This window comes from Pteropus medius, unplaced genomic scaffold (assembly GCF_902729225.1).
Source record: "Pteropus medius unplaced genomic scaffold, Ma_sr-lr_union100, whole genome shotgun sequence".
Lineage (NCBI taxonomy): Eukaryota > Metazoa > Chordata > Mammalia > Chiroptera > Pteropodidae > Pteropus > Pteropus medius.
Window position 1 is genome coordinate 29,958,880 of NW_024344378.1, and position 15,757 is coordinate 29,974,636.

The window sequence follows — 15,757 nt, forward strand, 5'->3', positions numbered from 1 at the left end:
ATATTCATGCAAACACATGTACATACATAGATAATCCACACACATTTCTCATGTGTACTACTGTATGCATTGTTCTACTGGGTACTTTTTCATTCAGTATATCCTAGATATATTTCTATATGTATTGTATATAATCTAACATATTCTTAATTGACTATTTAGTATGGACTACACTACTTTCAGAGGATGGCTATACCATGATTTCTTTCAATGAACCACCTCCACTGATAGACATTTAGATTGTCATATTTTCCCTGCATAACTTAAAATAAGTACATATATTTTATTGTATGAAAGTACTATAATTTAATTAACCTTCTCTTTTGAGATTCAGATTATTAAAAGGTACTAGAATGAACATTCTCTCAAAATTGAAGATTTGATCACATCCTTACTTAGTTACTTTCCAGTCCCAATTAAAATGCTAAGTCCAAATGGTCACCCTGTCACTTAAAATAAAACAAAAAAAAACCTTCATTGAGCTATACTTTTCATGCCATAAAATTCACCTTTTTAATGTGTACAGTTCAGAGATTTTTAGTAAGTTTACCAAGTTATGCAGCCAGCTCCGTAAACCAGTTTCAGAACATTTCCCTCACTCCGGTAAGGTCCCTCGTGCCCTTTTATGTCAATCCCTATTCCCATCCCCAGGCAACTACTAATCTACTCTCTGTTTCTATAGATTTGCCTTTTCTGGACATTTCATATAATCTGTCACTGTTAAGAATTTGATATCCACGAATAATTTTTTTTCTTATTCTTTCAAATAATTTGGCCCATGTAAAACTCTTGGCTAGAATTGTTCATTATATGTACAGGGGCTCAGTATTGTCTTGAATAATTAATAAATACACACACACACACACACACACACACACACATGCCTTTACACACTATTCCACAGAGAGATTCTATCTCATAAGGTTGTGAGGCTTTCTCAGTAATACTTTCCATATAAGAAGCAAACTGTTGGATGGTTTTCAGCATGTTTACTTAATTTTTTCCTGTGGTCGCTTGATGGTAATTGGGATTCATTGCGTCGTTTGATTGAGAACTGAATGTGTGCTGGTTCTATAAAAGACCTGTGACCAGAACATAAGAACTTACGAGAACCTCACCTTTGAGAGTTGATTCCAAAAAGTTCTCTGTGATGATATCCCAAACCTGTTTTGGGTACTAAATATTAGCTTCAAGTTGCATAAAAAGTTGTGCAGTTTACTGAACAACTCTGTAATGTTCAAATAATTTTTAAAAAATTAAAATTAAAATTACTATTTTGTTGCTATTGTAAACAATTTTGAATTAAAAACTGATAATTTTAAAATTTAGGATAATTTTATTTCAGTATTTAATATTTCAATATCTGATAGCACCTGCAAGTATTTTTTATGTTTACTCTCTATATTCGTAGAGCTGTTAAGAATCTGCCTTTTTAAATATGGTTTGCTTTGGGGTTTTTATTTGAAGTACATATTTATTTATTGTTAATTGTCATTTCATGTGAATAATTACTGTTTTCCAAAGACCTCTAGTTTTTTTTATACCTTAACAGTATATTTTTTATTTTTACTTATTTTTATATTTAAAAACTTTTAAAAATGTGTTGGGGTGACATTGATTAATACAATTACATAGGTTTCAAGTGTACAATTCTATAACACATCATCTCTATATTGCATTGTGTGTTGACCATCGAAAGTCACATCTCCTTTTGTTATTATGTATTTGACTCCCTTTATCCTTTTGTCCCTCCTCCCCTCTGCCCTTACTCTCTGGTAACTATTAAACTGTTGTCTGTGTCTATGAGTTTTTGTTTGTCTGTCTTGTTTGTTTGTTGCTTTCAGTTTTATATCCCATATGTGAGCGAAATCATATGGTTCTCAACTTTTTCTGTCTGCCTTATTTCACTTAGCATGGTAATCTCAAGATCCATCCATGTTGTTGGCAGATGGCAGTATTTCATCTTTTTTATGGCTGAATAATATTCCATTTTATATATGTACCACATCTTCATTCAGTCATCTATCAAAAGACACTGTGGTTGTTTCCATGTCTCGGCCACCGTGAATAATGCTGCTATGATCATCAGGGTGCATGCATCTTTACAGATAAATGATTTCAAATTTTGGGGACAGATACCTGAAAGAAGGATTGCTGGGTCATATGGTAATTCTATTCTTAATTTTTTGAGGAACCTGCATACTGTTTTCCATAGTGGCTGTACCAATTGACATTACCACCAGCAGTGTATGAGGGTTCCTTTTCCCCACAACCTCTCCAACACTTGTTATTTCTTCTCCTGTTGATGATAGCCATTCTAACAGGTGTGAGGTGGTGGTATCTCACTGTGGTTTTGAATTTTTATTTCCCTAATAGCTGGTGAAGTTGAGCATCTTAAATCTGTTGGCTGTTTGTATGTCTTCAGGGGAGAAGTATCTGTTCAGATTTTCTGCCCATTTTTTAAATTGGATTGTTTGTATTTTTGTTGTTGAGTTGTATGAGTTCTTTATATATTTTGGATATTACCTTATCAGAGGTATTGTTCGCTAATATCTTCTCCCATTCAGTTGGTTGCTTCTGTTGGTTTCTTTTGCTTTGATATATTCTCATTCATTTACTTGTGCTTTTACCTTTTACCTTTTACCCTTGCCTTTGAGGTCAAATTCATAAAATTCTCTCTAAGACCAAGGTCTATAGTTTAGTACGTATATGTTCTATGCAATTTATTGTTTCAAGTCTTATATTTTAGCAAAGACCTCTACTTTTTAAGAAGCTCGGAGAAAGTAGAAAAATAACCCTGCCTCTTATTAATGAGAAGAAATATGCAGTATATTAACTATATCTAAAGTATTAGCACACCAGAGCAGAAAGTCCAAGGACAGAATTATTTCTTGTGTAATCTTTTGAATGTATCTAGTAAGCAGAAGGTATTCCCAAGGCATATACTGAAGAGAAGTGAAATGATTTAGCATCACAATTCTCAGATGCCACTCTGTCTCTTGAGGCAGATTCTATCACTATCAGCCCTTCATAGGCTCCATAACTCATTTGTTCTTATCGGCTTCTGTATGAATCAGTAATCAACACCTGAGGAGGAGAAAGGCTTTCCTCTAGAGGAAATAACAGCTTTATCACAAATACCCTTGAAACCTGAATGATTGCTTAGGTGGCAGCTGTTGCATTTTATCATCTTTGGAAAATTGGGAAGGCAGCTTTCTCAACTTGTGTTTGTTTTCTAAAGGGAAAATTAAAGCAATACATAGTAGTTGTTGTTTATCCAGTAGTGGTTGTTGTTTATCGAGAAAAAATAACTCATTTGCATGGTGGAGGCAGAGAGATGTAGACATCTCAATCCAGACACTTTGTTCTTCAGGACTTATACAAGTTGATTTTTTTCTTTTACGGAAGGAGAGTGAGCTGTGACCAGATGTGTGTGTGTGTTCAGAATGTTGTTAAAAATAAACTAGCTGTATTCCCTCCTCACCCCTTTCTCCTTTGGTTTGGTGTCATGGCTGTCTCCTTTCATTTAAGCACTAGACCAGGCCAACCATATTTAATCTTTCCTGTACTCTTCAACATCCTCATCTTTATTGTGCATGTATATGATTCAAGATCCTTCTCTTGAATTGGGGGTGATGATATTGACACACTCACCATGACCCTGCCGTGTACCTGCAGAGTGCCCTGCCCTAAACAAGCTCCCAGCTAGGTATGCAGAGACCCTTCTCCTGAGTGGTGATGATCTGCTCTTTTCAGGGTGTTCAACTCAGATCTCTAAATCTAGCAACCACATCAGAGATCTTTAAGTGATAATTCACTATAATAAAATAGGTTGAGACTATTGATGTAAAAAAAATAAACTGACTTGCTTTTTTTTTTTGCTTTCGATCTTACTTTACATTAATTTTCAGCAACTTTAATAGTATAAATCAAGCAACTGATGATCACATTTTGAGTGCCTCATACTTTCTGAGTTCCCAAGAGTGTACTGAGGGATAGAGGACATATCATGCAAGTAACATAACTTTGCCCTATACAGCTTTCTTCATAAAAGTGCCCCTGAGATGCTGATTTTGGGAGTCCTTGAGGGGTGGAGATCCAGCTACATTTAAGAGAATCTTTGGGTTCTTAAATCAAGGGAGGGAAGATGTAAAAATAAGGCCATTTCGTGGTATGGAGTGGGGTTGGATGTGAAAAGGTAGAACACTGGAAAGCAGCCATGATTTTGAGCACCCACTGTGTTCCTGGACTGTACTAGGTGCTTTATAACTCTGTATCTCATTTAATCCTGTGAAGTAGGTGGTGGTACCCTATTTTTATACAAGGAAACTGGCTTGGAAAGGTTGTTTCTCAAAGTCACAGATGGAGTTTAAGTCTGTTTTTTTTCACTTTGTAGCTTGTCGGCCTTAAGACTAACCTGCTCCTTGCTATCTTGGTTCCAAAATATCTCCCCTTCCACAGTCTCGACATTTTTTGTACTTCTTGATATACTCTTGAACTGATTACACTTATAGAGAGGTGAACATAGATCCTCTGAAATGCAAACATCCTAGAGAAGAAGAATTTCCACACCTTGCCTTGCTCGACTCCTAGCTGAGCTTATGTGGACTTGAGATAATGGGTTATAAATGTGAAGGGATGAGAAGAAGCAGTGCTTTAAGTGTTTTATCTGGTACACCATAGGCGTGGGACTAGGTGCCCCACTCTGGAACTCAGGGCAGTGCAAGCTCTGGAGGAGATGGCCTCTGAAAGTGGAGTGAGATTTCATCAGGGCTAACTTCACCCTTTCATTTTTGCTCAAGTTCTTTATCAAGGAAAGACAAACTTACATGGGAGGGCCCAGACCTTGGCTTAGCTCCTTAGAGAAAGCCCTATCGAGTACAATTGGGACCTGTAGTTAGATGATTAATCAGTTAACAGTGGAAATTTTTTTCAAAAATGATGCATACCCACCATAAACATTTTATTAAACTTAGAAATATCAACGTTCAGAATTGCTCAGTCTTTTGCGTAGTGTCAGGAGGTCTCCTTTGAATGTAAGTCTTCTGATTTATATTCTGTGTTGTCTTTCCTGCATAGACCACACTCATAATACACCATTAACAATATCCAAGCTTTATAAAGTGGCACCAGAACATCAAAACTTTCAAAGCAGCTGGATACTGAATTCGTCTAGATTTTAAGTCACTTTTTTCCCCTCAGAATATTAACATTGTCTCAAACATACCTAGTTTTGCAGCAATCCTTTTTAGTTGTTTACTTTTGTCAAGTGTTTCTAATGCATTCAATTTAGTTTTATAGAAATAACAGCTCAGTTTCTCTTCAGACTCAAATTTCATTGATTACTTAATATTTAATTAAATTATGTAATATCAGAAACAAGTCTAACCTGGATAAACATGTTTTGAAGCAAGTATAACTTGAGTCTTGGTAAGCACTGCACTTTGGCGAGTGGGAACAGTTGTCAGGCTTGTTAGCTAATACCAGTGACAGTGAGAGGTTGCTTAGCCGTCCACATGCATCACTATGTTGTGAGAGTGTAATTAATCCAGTCCGAGACTGGTTAAGAGAACTTCAGCTGCGCTACAGTGTTATACCTGCTCCTTAACGGTTTAAGCCAGGGGTTTCCAACCTCTGGGTCGTGGACCGGTACTGGTCCGTGTCCTGTTAGGAACTGGGCCACACGGCAGGAGATGAGTAGCAGGCAAGCCAGCACTAGCATCACTGGCTCAGCTCCACCTCCGATCTTCGGGCATTAGATTCTCATAGGAGTACTGGTCCCTGGCGCCAAAAACGTGGAGGACTCCGGTTTAAGGGGCTATTTATTATAGGTATCCCAGGATCCCGCCAACTTGTTTAACCTGCTTTTTACATGGATCACATCTGGAATTGTATGCATTCACTGTACTCATCGTAACAGTAACCCATGAAGGTTATTTGTGTGTTCATTTGTTTGTTTTGGAGTCTAATAAAAGTCACTATGTGGCTAGAGAGGGCAGAGTATGGATTTTGCTATCACCTCAGGGCTTGATATCTCTGGATATTTTTGGATAAGGGATAAACTTACTTGTTAGATGTGAGACAAAACTCCCAGCTCACTCAAGTGCTACCAGAGAGCTTCTGCCAAGCTCTTCCTATTACGTAAAAGCTAAAAGGAGTCCATGCAGATTACAGCGTTATTCTGTATGTGATGATTAGTTCATATAGTATAGTGATTTGTTAATTTGGTTCATGACTTGCTTTAAGAATCAGTCATTAAATATTTGTACTTTTAAGATAGAAAGATTTAAACCAATTATTACTTAAAAATTTGGTATCGAATGAAAAGTAAAGATGTAGAAAAGAACAGTTTAGAGTGGGTCTAACAGCCTGAACATTGGAGTCATACTTGACTTGCTTTACTGCTTCTAAAATTAAGTTAGATATGACTTAAAGCAAAATGCATAGGCAGCTATAAAAATAAAAATAAAAAACTTGTTTTTTGAAGTTGTGTGTTTATTTGACATAACCTCAGATAGAATTTGTGTAGACCTATTTAAAGACCATGCTTTCAGAAAACCCACAATTTTGAGAAATATGGATAATTGAATGGTGAAAGGAGTTTCTTAGTGGATATGTCCAGAATTGGACAAATTCTGCCCTGTCATATGTCATAAAATGTGGTTCAGAATACATCCGAAATCCCAGGGAGAAACCAGCATTATGCAATCACCCATATTGCCATTCATGACCCTCTTTCCTAAAGTAGGAATCCACATGACAAGTGACGGACGTTTTGTTTTAGGATTCATGAGACAAACACTCAGACTCTTTAGATGTCAGCACTGAATCTTTAGGTTTAATTCAGTTATAGATTTGGTTTGCACATCTGACTCAAGGACTCCTGGCGGCCAAAGCAAAATGGGAAATATCATGATTCACGTTATCCGTAAGATAGGAACTAAGCAGTTTTCAACAAAAGAAAACTTCCCTTAAAAGCTTAGAGAGGAAGAATAAGAGAATTCCTCCTCGAATTCTTATCCCCTTCAGCCCAAAGGATTGGCTTATGTTCAAGTTTTCCCCCTGCTTTTGTGTGATCCATGTAGAGATAGGATATATGACTCAGTTGGCAAAGGTCAGGAGTCTGAACATTTGTGTAGTGAGTACTGTGCTCTGGGAAGATGAACTGAGCAGTGCCCCTGTGACATGTAAGATCAAAAGAATCCGTTTGGTTGGGGGTTGGACTTTTATCAGCTCACCAGCAAAATCTTTTTAAGCTATCCTGCTCAGCCAGTGCTTTTGTCAGCTGTATCTTGGTTGTCCATACTAACGTAAAAACATTCTGCCAAGATAATCTTTTTTCTTGTCAAGGGACAGATCAGAAAAGGTCCACAGTCTCTCTAGCTGTCCCTAGTAATTGGTCTTGGAACTTAGTGCCTTTATCAGTTGGAATTTCTAGAACAGTGTGTCATTGCTTAACCTACCTCCCTCTCCCTCTCTGCCATTGTGGTTTCTTGGCTATTTCTTGACTTTATTGTCTGCCTCTGAAGCTAGAAAGGAAGCATGGAGTGAGTGAGGAATTGGAGAGTAAGAAAACAGAGTAAAACTTTAGTATAAATCTTCCCAATAAATGGCATGCAATGGTTTGGGCTTCTTTTGGTTTTTATTAGCCCGCTAATGTGAAGCTTTCTTACATATCAGAGTTTGATCTTGTTGGCTTTCTTATCTCTTCTGTTGTTGAGTTGACCTGGTCTCATTAGGCAGAGAGACTGGACATATGCATTTGTTCTTTGAGGATAGGGCTAGTAGGTAAAAGCCCTACTGACTACAGAAAGTGTTAGATGGGTAATATTGGGTGCGCTTTCAGGGTCTGGTCTCACTTCGTTCAGGGGTGTATGTATGGGTAGATTATTAAAGAGGTGGTGGTTTCACAATGTATATATGTATTAAATTATCACATTGTATGCCCTAAAATGAACAAACCAAAAAAGAGATGATAGCTATAATACATGTTGATGAGTGCATGAGGTTTGGTGGAAAGAGCTGTTTGCTATGAATAGTGGTTCTCTGCTTAGTAGTTGTGTGAAACTGACTGATTTATTCTTTGGTTTCATCCCACCACCCAAGATAAAAAATTTTTTGGTGCATTTTTCTTTTTTTGACATATAACTTTATCTTGGTTTCAGGTGTACAGTGTAATGATTTGATATTTGTATACATGCAAAATGATTACTACAATAAGTTTAGTTAACATCCATCACCATACATACAGACTTTTTTTTCTTATGATGAGAACTTTTAACATCTGCTCTCTTAGCAACTTAAAAATATGCAGTACAGTATAATTAACTATAGTCTCCATGCTGTCCATTACATCCCCATGACTTATCTCTTTTGTAACTGGAAGTTTGTACCTTTTGGCCACCTTTGCCCATTTTCTTAATTTCCTTTTAATGAGTGCTTTATGTTTTGCATGTATGCATGTATTTTAAAACAAATTTGGTTCATACCAGATTAAATTACAGCTTAAAAATGTTAAGACAGTTTTAAAAAAAGTTTTTAAATGTAGAGCGACGCCATATCCTTATCACATCACGTAGCATTAACAACCACCAACTTACCGTGACTCTCGTTTTATCTCTTCTCTTCCCCCGCTTTGTTCAGGGTGGGTGGGGAGAGGGGAGGCATTATTTTAAAGCAGATCTCAGACATCATACCATTTTACTGCAATACTTTGTCCTCATATTTGTCATTCAATTATTTATTTTTTTGTCTGTTGACTCTTCTTTCTCTTTTTCTGAAATAACTCTTGGACTGTGCCCTGGTGATGATGTTATAAAGGTGGGATCTTCTGGAAACATTGTCCTTTGCATGGTGCTTGATGGGCTGGTCTTTAGGGATCCTGAGGAGGACAAGCTTGCTGGTGTGAAGTTCACGGTCCAGTTACTAGTAGAACCTAGAGGTACGACTGCTCCCTTCCTCGCTTGTAACAGTTAGGTGAAGGGCTAGGTTGATGTTATGTTTAGAAGAAGGGGAACCAAATCTAAGGTATGATTTGTCTTATTTATTAAACTCATACAGAGACCACTGCCTTGAATAATAAGACTCTTTTAAAGGAATATAGCTAGATCCTGTTTTATTTCTCTAGTTACCTGAACAGAAAACTGTTCACATAACAATTTAATCATCTATAAATTTGCCATCCTTTGAGTACTATACTAATCTATTTGTGTAGCATTTCGCACTTTTTAAAGGATTCCATGTAGTTTGTCACATCCAATTCCTACAATAAATAGCATTGTGAGTAAGAAAAAGGTTTAAATTCCTCCCAGTTAAGTCAAACGAGAAGTTGGGGGTGAGAGGGGATAGTCAACTTTAGTTCTTATGTCTCCTAGAAGTCTTTCTATGTCGAATGGTTTTTGAGTTGCTTTGGAATGTGCTGTGAAATTAGAACGCGCCTTTTTCTTTATATCCGAACACTGTTGTGTAGAATGTTTGGGAAATTTGCACTACTTTGAACACAGTCCTGGAGAAGCTTGAGGAAGACTGTACTCTCATTGAGTCCTGCATCTACCATGGTGGGGCCAGCACCATCTGATTCCTGACATCACCGTCTCTCCCCTAGGACACCGGTTTCCAGCTCTCTCTGCTGTCCCAAACCCACACCATGACCACTGCCACCTTTACCCTGGCACACTGGTTATTTTTGTGACAGTGAGATTCGTTTGTGCCTAAAACATCTGATATTTTCTCTGGAGACTAGAGATATTTGATCCACTAAAGAAATTGTTCAGAGATTCCTCCACCTCCATAGGAATTTGGTGTGAGCACCAAATTTCCTAGTTCCTTTTAAAATATCTAGGCATGAACGTTCTATTAATTTAAATTCCCTGAGGAAATAGAATCATTCTTCATGATTTATGTTTTATTCAGGAAATCATTACAGTAACAACCTAAGAATTTATGTATTTCGTTTCTCCCAAAGATACTTTCTTTTCTTTCATTAAAGTTGGTTTCTTGCTGACGTGTCTTGCCTACTGCAGGTGTATTTCATAAAACATGATGTATGCACTTGATTCGGGGACATTGCACATATTTAAAGTACCAAATATTTTGAGTAGTAATTGAACATGATTTCAGTGCAGATATTTCAACCATTGTTTATTATTCAAGGAATTCTTTATATAAAATAGGGTAACGTAATTTTTACTATGAAGTTTCTTTGGAAAAATTGAAAGAAAGCCTGTTAAAATCAGGGGAATCTGTATTAATGGACATTTTAAATGGGCGGTGCTATTTTCAAGCATGTAAACTCCAAAATGTGAACACGAGTCAAAATGGTTAACCAAATGTTGTCAAACCAAGATTCTAGTTTTAACAAATAAAACAGATCTGCAATTAGTACATTAACCAGTATGCAAATGGTACAGCTAAAATGATTACTAAAGTGCTTAGAAACAGTTTCGTTTGTTAAAACAAAAAGCTTCATACAAAGTATAATGAGATCCAGAGCTTGTTAGAGATTTTCCGTTTTGTGAGAATAGTTAGTCTGAGTTCACCAGTTAGGGTGAAGGGGCTACAAAAAGTGGTTCTGTAAATAGGCGTGGGACCCAGATGAGACATCTGAGGGTTTTTATTTGGGGGAGCTGGTAATGGCTGTGTGCACTTGGGATAGAGGTGGGGACAAAGGGACAAACAAAAAGACTATCAGTCAGATTTTATGCTCCCACTGAAAAATTGCTCTCACAGCCAGATCTCAGCTTTGCCAGTATTTGCCATGTGACCTTGGGTAAAGCACTTTGCTTCGATGATCACCAGTTTGTGTAAGATTCAACTAGAATCTGATTTTCGAATTGGGGTGCTTGAATTCCCCTAGATAAGGGATTGTAGGTCAAGAGATGGTCAGTAACATGATAAATGCAGCACATGTTTCTTGAAGATTTGGGCAAAGACGATGGTTTTTGTGTGAATGTAGCCATGACTGATTATAGAACAAAACAAAATTTATCTGTCGTTTGGGGTAAACTGTAAACATAAAAAATTGCCCCTCTTGTTATAGAGCCCCTTAGGCCTGAGCAGCCAGACTTTGCATGGTTGGTTATATGTACTCTTTGCCCGCAGGAGTCTAGGGAGAAAATGTTTAGAATGGTAGCTGGTATCTTTGCCAGTCGCTTGATATCTAAAATGTTTTACTCGTGGCTTATACTATTCCTCTGTAAGAACCAATTATGGATGCCTTTCTGTGTCAGTAATCAAGTGTTTTTGTTTGTTTTGCTGTTGTTTTGCTGTAGTAGGTTACTTAAAACAGCATGTGCCATGCAAGTAGCGTAATTTCTATTTTGTTAAAATGGATAGGCTCATTTGTTTCGTTTATTTTGCAGTATTGATTGAGTGCTTGCTCTATGCTAAGCACTGTTTTGGACCTTTATTAAGTACATTTTCTCTTTTAATAAATATATTCACATGGTTCCGCATTCAAATGGTAAAAAAGGATGTAGAGTAACAAGCGCACTTCCCATCCTTGCTACCGAGGTCTACTTCCTGGATCCAGTCAAAATTGACCATTTATTTTGACACCTTTAAGTGACATTTTATGTATATATTAGCAATTATATATTTATCTCCTTCCCTCCCTCTTTTTTACCCAGATGGTATTATAGAATATGTATAAATTACACTCTCACTTTTTTCATTTTTAAATCCAGAAGGATGTACCTCAAACTGTTAGGACTGGTTATCTCTGAAGGAGGATCTTGAAGAAGTTCATTTGCCTACCTTCCCTTCTCCCTTTCTTCTGCCTGCCTACCTACCTACCATCTATGTAACTTGAATGTACTTCTGTATCATTTGAATCTTTTTACAAAGAGAATATATTGTTTTTATAAAAAGGGGGAAAGTCCTTTTTGAAGAAAGAGATAGTATAAGGTAAATGAGTTCACACACACACACACACACACACACACACACACACACACACACACAGAGTATTTGATCCTTCTAATAGCTGCTTCGGGCTTGGGGCCTGGCTGTGTTGGGGTGGGCTTTTGACCTGGGAAAGGGCGTGATCATAAGAGCTCTCTGAAAGAATCCCCCAGTAATGTTTTTATACCTATGCCTAAGTGATTGAGGAAAGTGAAAACATATGCAAGTTCCTCCTCTGGCAGTTTGCCCCCCGAAGTGACTTACTCTGTCACAAACACAAATGTGAATTGTGACCTGGAGTTGTCTATATGGTAGATGTGTAAGACCCTTGGAACATGAGGGGTGCTCAGACTCCGGAAGGAAGGCTGTGTCCCCAGCTCAGGCTTTGCAAGAAACCTGCCCTTATCTCCCAGCTAATAGAGTTGGGGTGAAGACAGGGGACATGTTAGCTGGGGCAAAGAGCAGTGGAAGAAGCAGGAGAGCCTTGTGCTAGGAGCCTCCCAAATGTGGAATGTTTTGACCCATAAGTATGCTCCTGAAACTGCAAGAAAAGAAGGGAGACTTTGTCAACAATATTTGTGGTAACAGTGCACCTACTGTTGAGGAACTGAAAACAAGTTCCAGAATCTTCTATCAGCTTTACCGCATGGTTTGAAGGGAGGCGCCTGCATCCCTACTTTGAAGTATTCCGTTCATTGATGGAGCACGCAGGCTTTGGAGCCAACCGTTGGAGCCCCACTCCAGCTCCTGAGCCTCAGCGCTTGACCTCACTTCTGGAGACTGTCTTCACCTATCAGTAGGGATTCATTCACTCTCGGTAATGTTAGCTTTTATCATCTTCCTCCTTGCTAGGAGGAGGAGCAGGAAATGAGAAGCAATTAAGTGACAGACCTTCCACTTCACTTGTCGAGCAGAAGTATGTTGTTGAAAAGACTTTAGACTCTCGATCCTGCTTGGTTCTCTGCTTAAATTGCCCTCTGAAAATTCAGTCTTCTTCAAAGTCATTTAGAGGTCACTGGGATCCTCATCGTGGTCTCATCTCTACCTATCAGGTTGTCACATGCGTTTAATTTTAGTTCTGTGGCATACAGGTTCCTGCCTTGGCATTGAGAAACTTTAGGTGGCTGTCATCATCCTGGCCTTAAAGGTGTTGGATGCTGTATCACATACCGATTTTCTAATTACTTCAACACATAATCATGCTCTAATGCTTTTGTAATTAACATGTAAGCCACATGAAGTAATGCAGTCTATTCTGAAGTACAGTACATCTTATTACTCTCTCATGTTTATAAATAATGGCTTTCCAAAGCAGAAATTAAATCCACAGAGGCTATGGTGCAATAATTCATTTTATAATTCTTCGTGTGGTCTGATGGAAAAGTGTTTTAAATTTTGGCCTACATATCCAGACTCCCTGCATTAGTTTCCAGCTTGCTTGCTTCCTTGCTTATTTGTTTGTTTGTTTGTTTGTTTGTTTCTATGTTTTTCAAGGTCAGATTTATATTTTTAAAAGGAGAAATTGTTTCAGAATATGTTTTAACTACCATACCTGGATATCCTAGAATTGCCCTCTTAGCTAATCTACACCCAGGTATAACAGTGGAGGCAGCTGCAGAAGAAAAAACATTGATGTCCTGTGTCACAGCTTAAAAATCTTTCACAAGATCCTAGCACATAGAGGCACTTATTTTATGAGAGAGAACCCTCTACGACACATACCAGGGACCTGGCATATGAAGTAGTCCAAATCAAAGTTATATGTAATTTTACCGAGGAAAATGAAAACTAGTCATTGTAAAACTGTCATGATTTTCTTCAAATGATTTCTATATCCTGCATCCTCAGATTATAAATTCTGTGTTTCTTCTTGCTGTCTAGCTCTTTCAAACTTTTCTCTATAAATATAGTTGGTAAAATTAAAATTATACAAATGACACACTGTTTAATTCAAAAGATACATGAAGGAAACCATCTTTTATTTTATTAAAAGATTTATTAGTTTGACAAAACATGTAGATTGTTTTAGAACTTTAGCCGAAGAGGAAAATGCCAATTTGAAAGAAAATCCTATATACATTTTAAAAATCCCGATAACATATAATTTCATTAGAAATCTTTTCAAAGAAAAAGGAAGTGGACTTTTTGGTTCTGTTCATCTCTAAATAATTTAATGTTAAATTCTGGACAATCCTTTGATTAATATAATTAGAATTATAGTATAAAGATCTAACTTGAAATCACTTTCTGAAACCTCCATGTCTTCACCTGTAAACTTACCCCAGATTTTGGCTGAGAGAGTTAGATAATTTCATAGCTTATAAAAGTACCTTAAAATATTTAAGCATTTATTTTTCTTTTATAAAAAGTAGTTTTCTTCCTTCTTAATAAAAATCTATCGTATGTTGTTATGACTCCTGAAGTTAATAATCTACTTCTAAAGACTTTGACCTTTGTTATTTAGATTTACATGTGGTAGGTGTTCCACAAAAATCAAATTGCTGTTTGCCAAGGTGTTGCATCAGCTAGCAGACGGGGATGCTATTTTTAATAGTATGTAATTCCTGTAGACATTTGATAAAACTAGAAACATACAAAATGAAGCGTGGCATGGCAGGCCTAGAAAGTTTAGTTTCGCAAGACCAGAACTATTTCAGGGACTGATTTTGAAAGGAAATGTGACTTAGATCTGTCTGCTAAATTTAGTCTGTCAACTTGCCAGGTCTCTCCTCTCAGTTTCTGTTGATAGTAGAGGATAGGGGTGTGTTTTTGATGGGGATGGAATGAGGAGATGGAATGTGTTTGTGTATTGGGGAAGGGCATCCACTTTAAACCACCTATTTGTTTTCATAGTCTTATTGGTTATAAAAACAATGTATTCCTTATAATAAATTTGTAATTATGAAAAGATAAACAGAATTGTTAAGTCACCAGGGGTAAGTTTCATCAGTTTGGTAGGTAGACCTAAATTCTTACTTTTTGTGTGTATATTTCTATGTATGATGTAGATAATACAAAACTGACCATGCCTTACATATACTGAACAGACAGCTGCTTATAATTGACAATATAAAGTATCAGTGTATTTTTTTTTATATCCTAAAGTAAACATTTTCCAACAAGAAGATAATTTATACATGGGAAAGTTTTCTTTTTTTTTTTTCTTTTTTAGGTGAGGCATCCCTTGGTCGACCTCACAAATTGCAAGGACCATATCAGCTTACAATCCCTTATTTTTTTTCATTTTTATTTTTTATGCCTACAGCACCTGGTCCTCCTAGGTGGTCTCCCATCCAAGTACTAACCAAGCGCGACCCTGCTTAGCTTCCGAGATCAGCTGGGATCGGGCTTGTTCAGAGTGGCATGGCCGTAGACAAGAAGATAATTTATAAATGGAATTGCTGCTTATAAGGGTACTGATTTATTTGGTCAGTTTCTCATATATGTAGACTCTTCTTTCCGCTAAGTTTGACTGATACCAACTGAAACTCACAGGTCAAAAGTAAAATTTAATTCCAATTCTTGTTTCCAAGGTTACTACCATGTAAAAGTTACCTAAAATAAAAGATATATATGTGTGCAGTAACAATCTAATTTTATCTAATAGTTTCAACCTCAGTGGGATCAGAGAATTATAAAGAAGGATACAGGAAGGCCTGCCTTCACCCCTTGTATTCTACAGCTGGAGAGTGGAGTTACCGAAAGTACCACTTTCTTCTTTATCAGATTTGCAGTAAGGGGATGCTGAGTTTAGCCAGCTGACTGATTACAATTTCATTCTTTCCTGAATCACCCCATGCTCCCATCCACGCTGTAGTTAAACTCCTGAAAGATACAAGGTAGAGAAGACAAGGCG

The 15,757-nt window shown here is 37.2% G+C and overlaps 1 protein-coding gene and 1 pseudogene across 7 annotated transcripts in view; one reads left to right on the top strand and one right to left on the bottom strand.

Annotated features, from left to right (window-relative positions):
• The window catches only part of SGMS1 (sphingomyelin synthase 1), a 256,609-nt gene that overhangs the window by 182,008 nt on the left and 58,844 nt on the right, over positions 1–15,757 (top strand). For 3 of the 7 annotated variants that reach the window (XM_039871804.1, XM_039871807.1, XM_039871808.1), the window contains one exon: positions 8,821–8,941. The exons of 3 other annotated variants lie outside the window; for them this stretch is intronic. The gene's annotated coding sequence lies outside the window, so the exon portion shown is untranslated. Of the gene's footprint in view, positions 1–8,820; positions 8,942–15,295; positions 15,315–15,757 lie in introns of those variants that run through there. One more of the 7 variants, XM_039871811.1, reaches the window with a different exon arrangement.
• On the bottom strand, positions 15,158–15,276 carry LOC120609839 (uncharacterized; annotated as a pseudogene).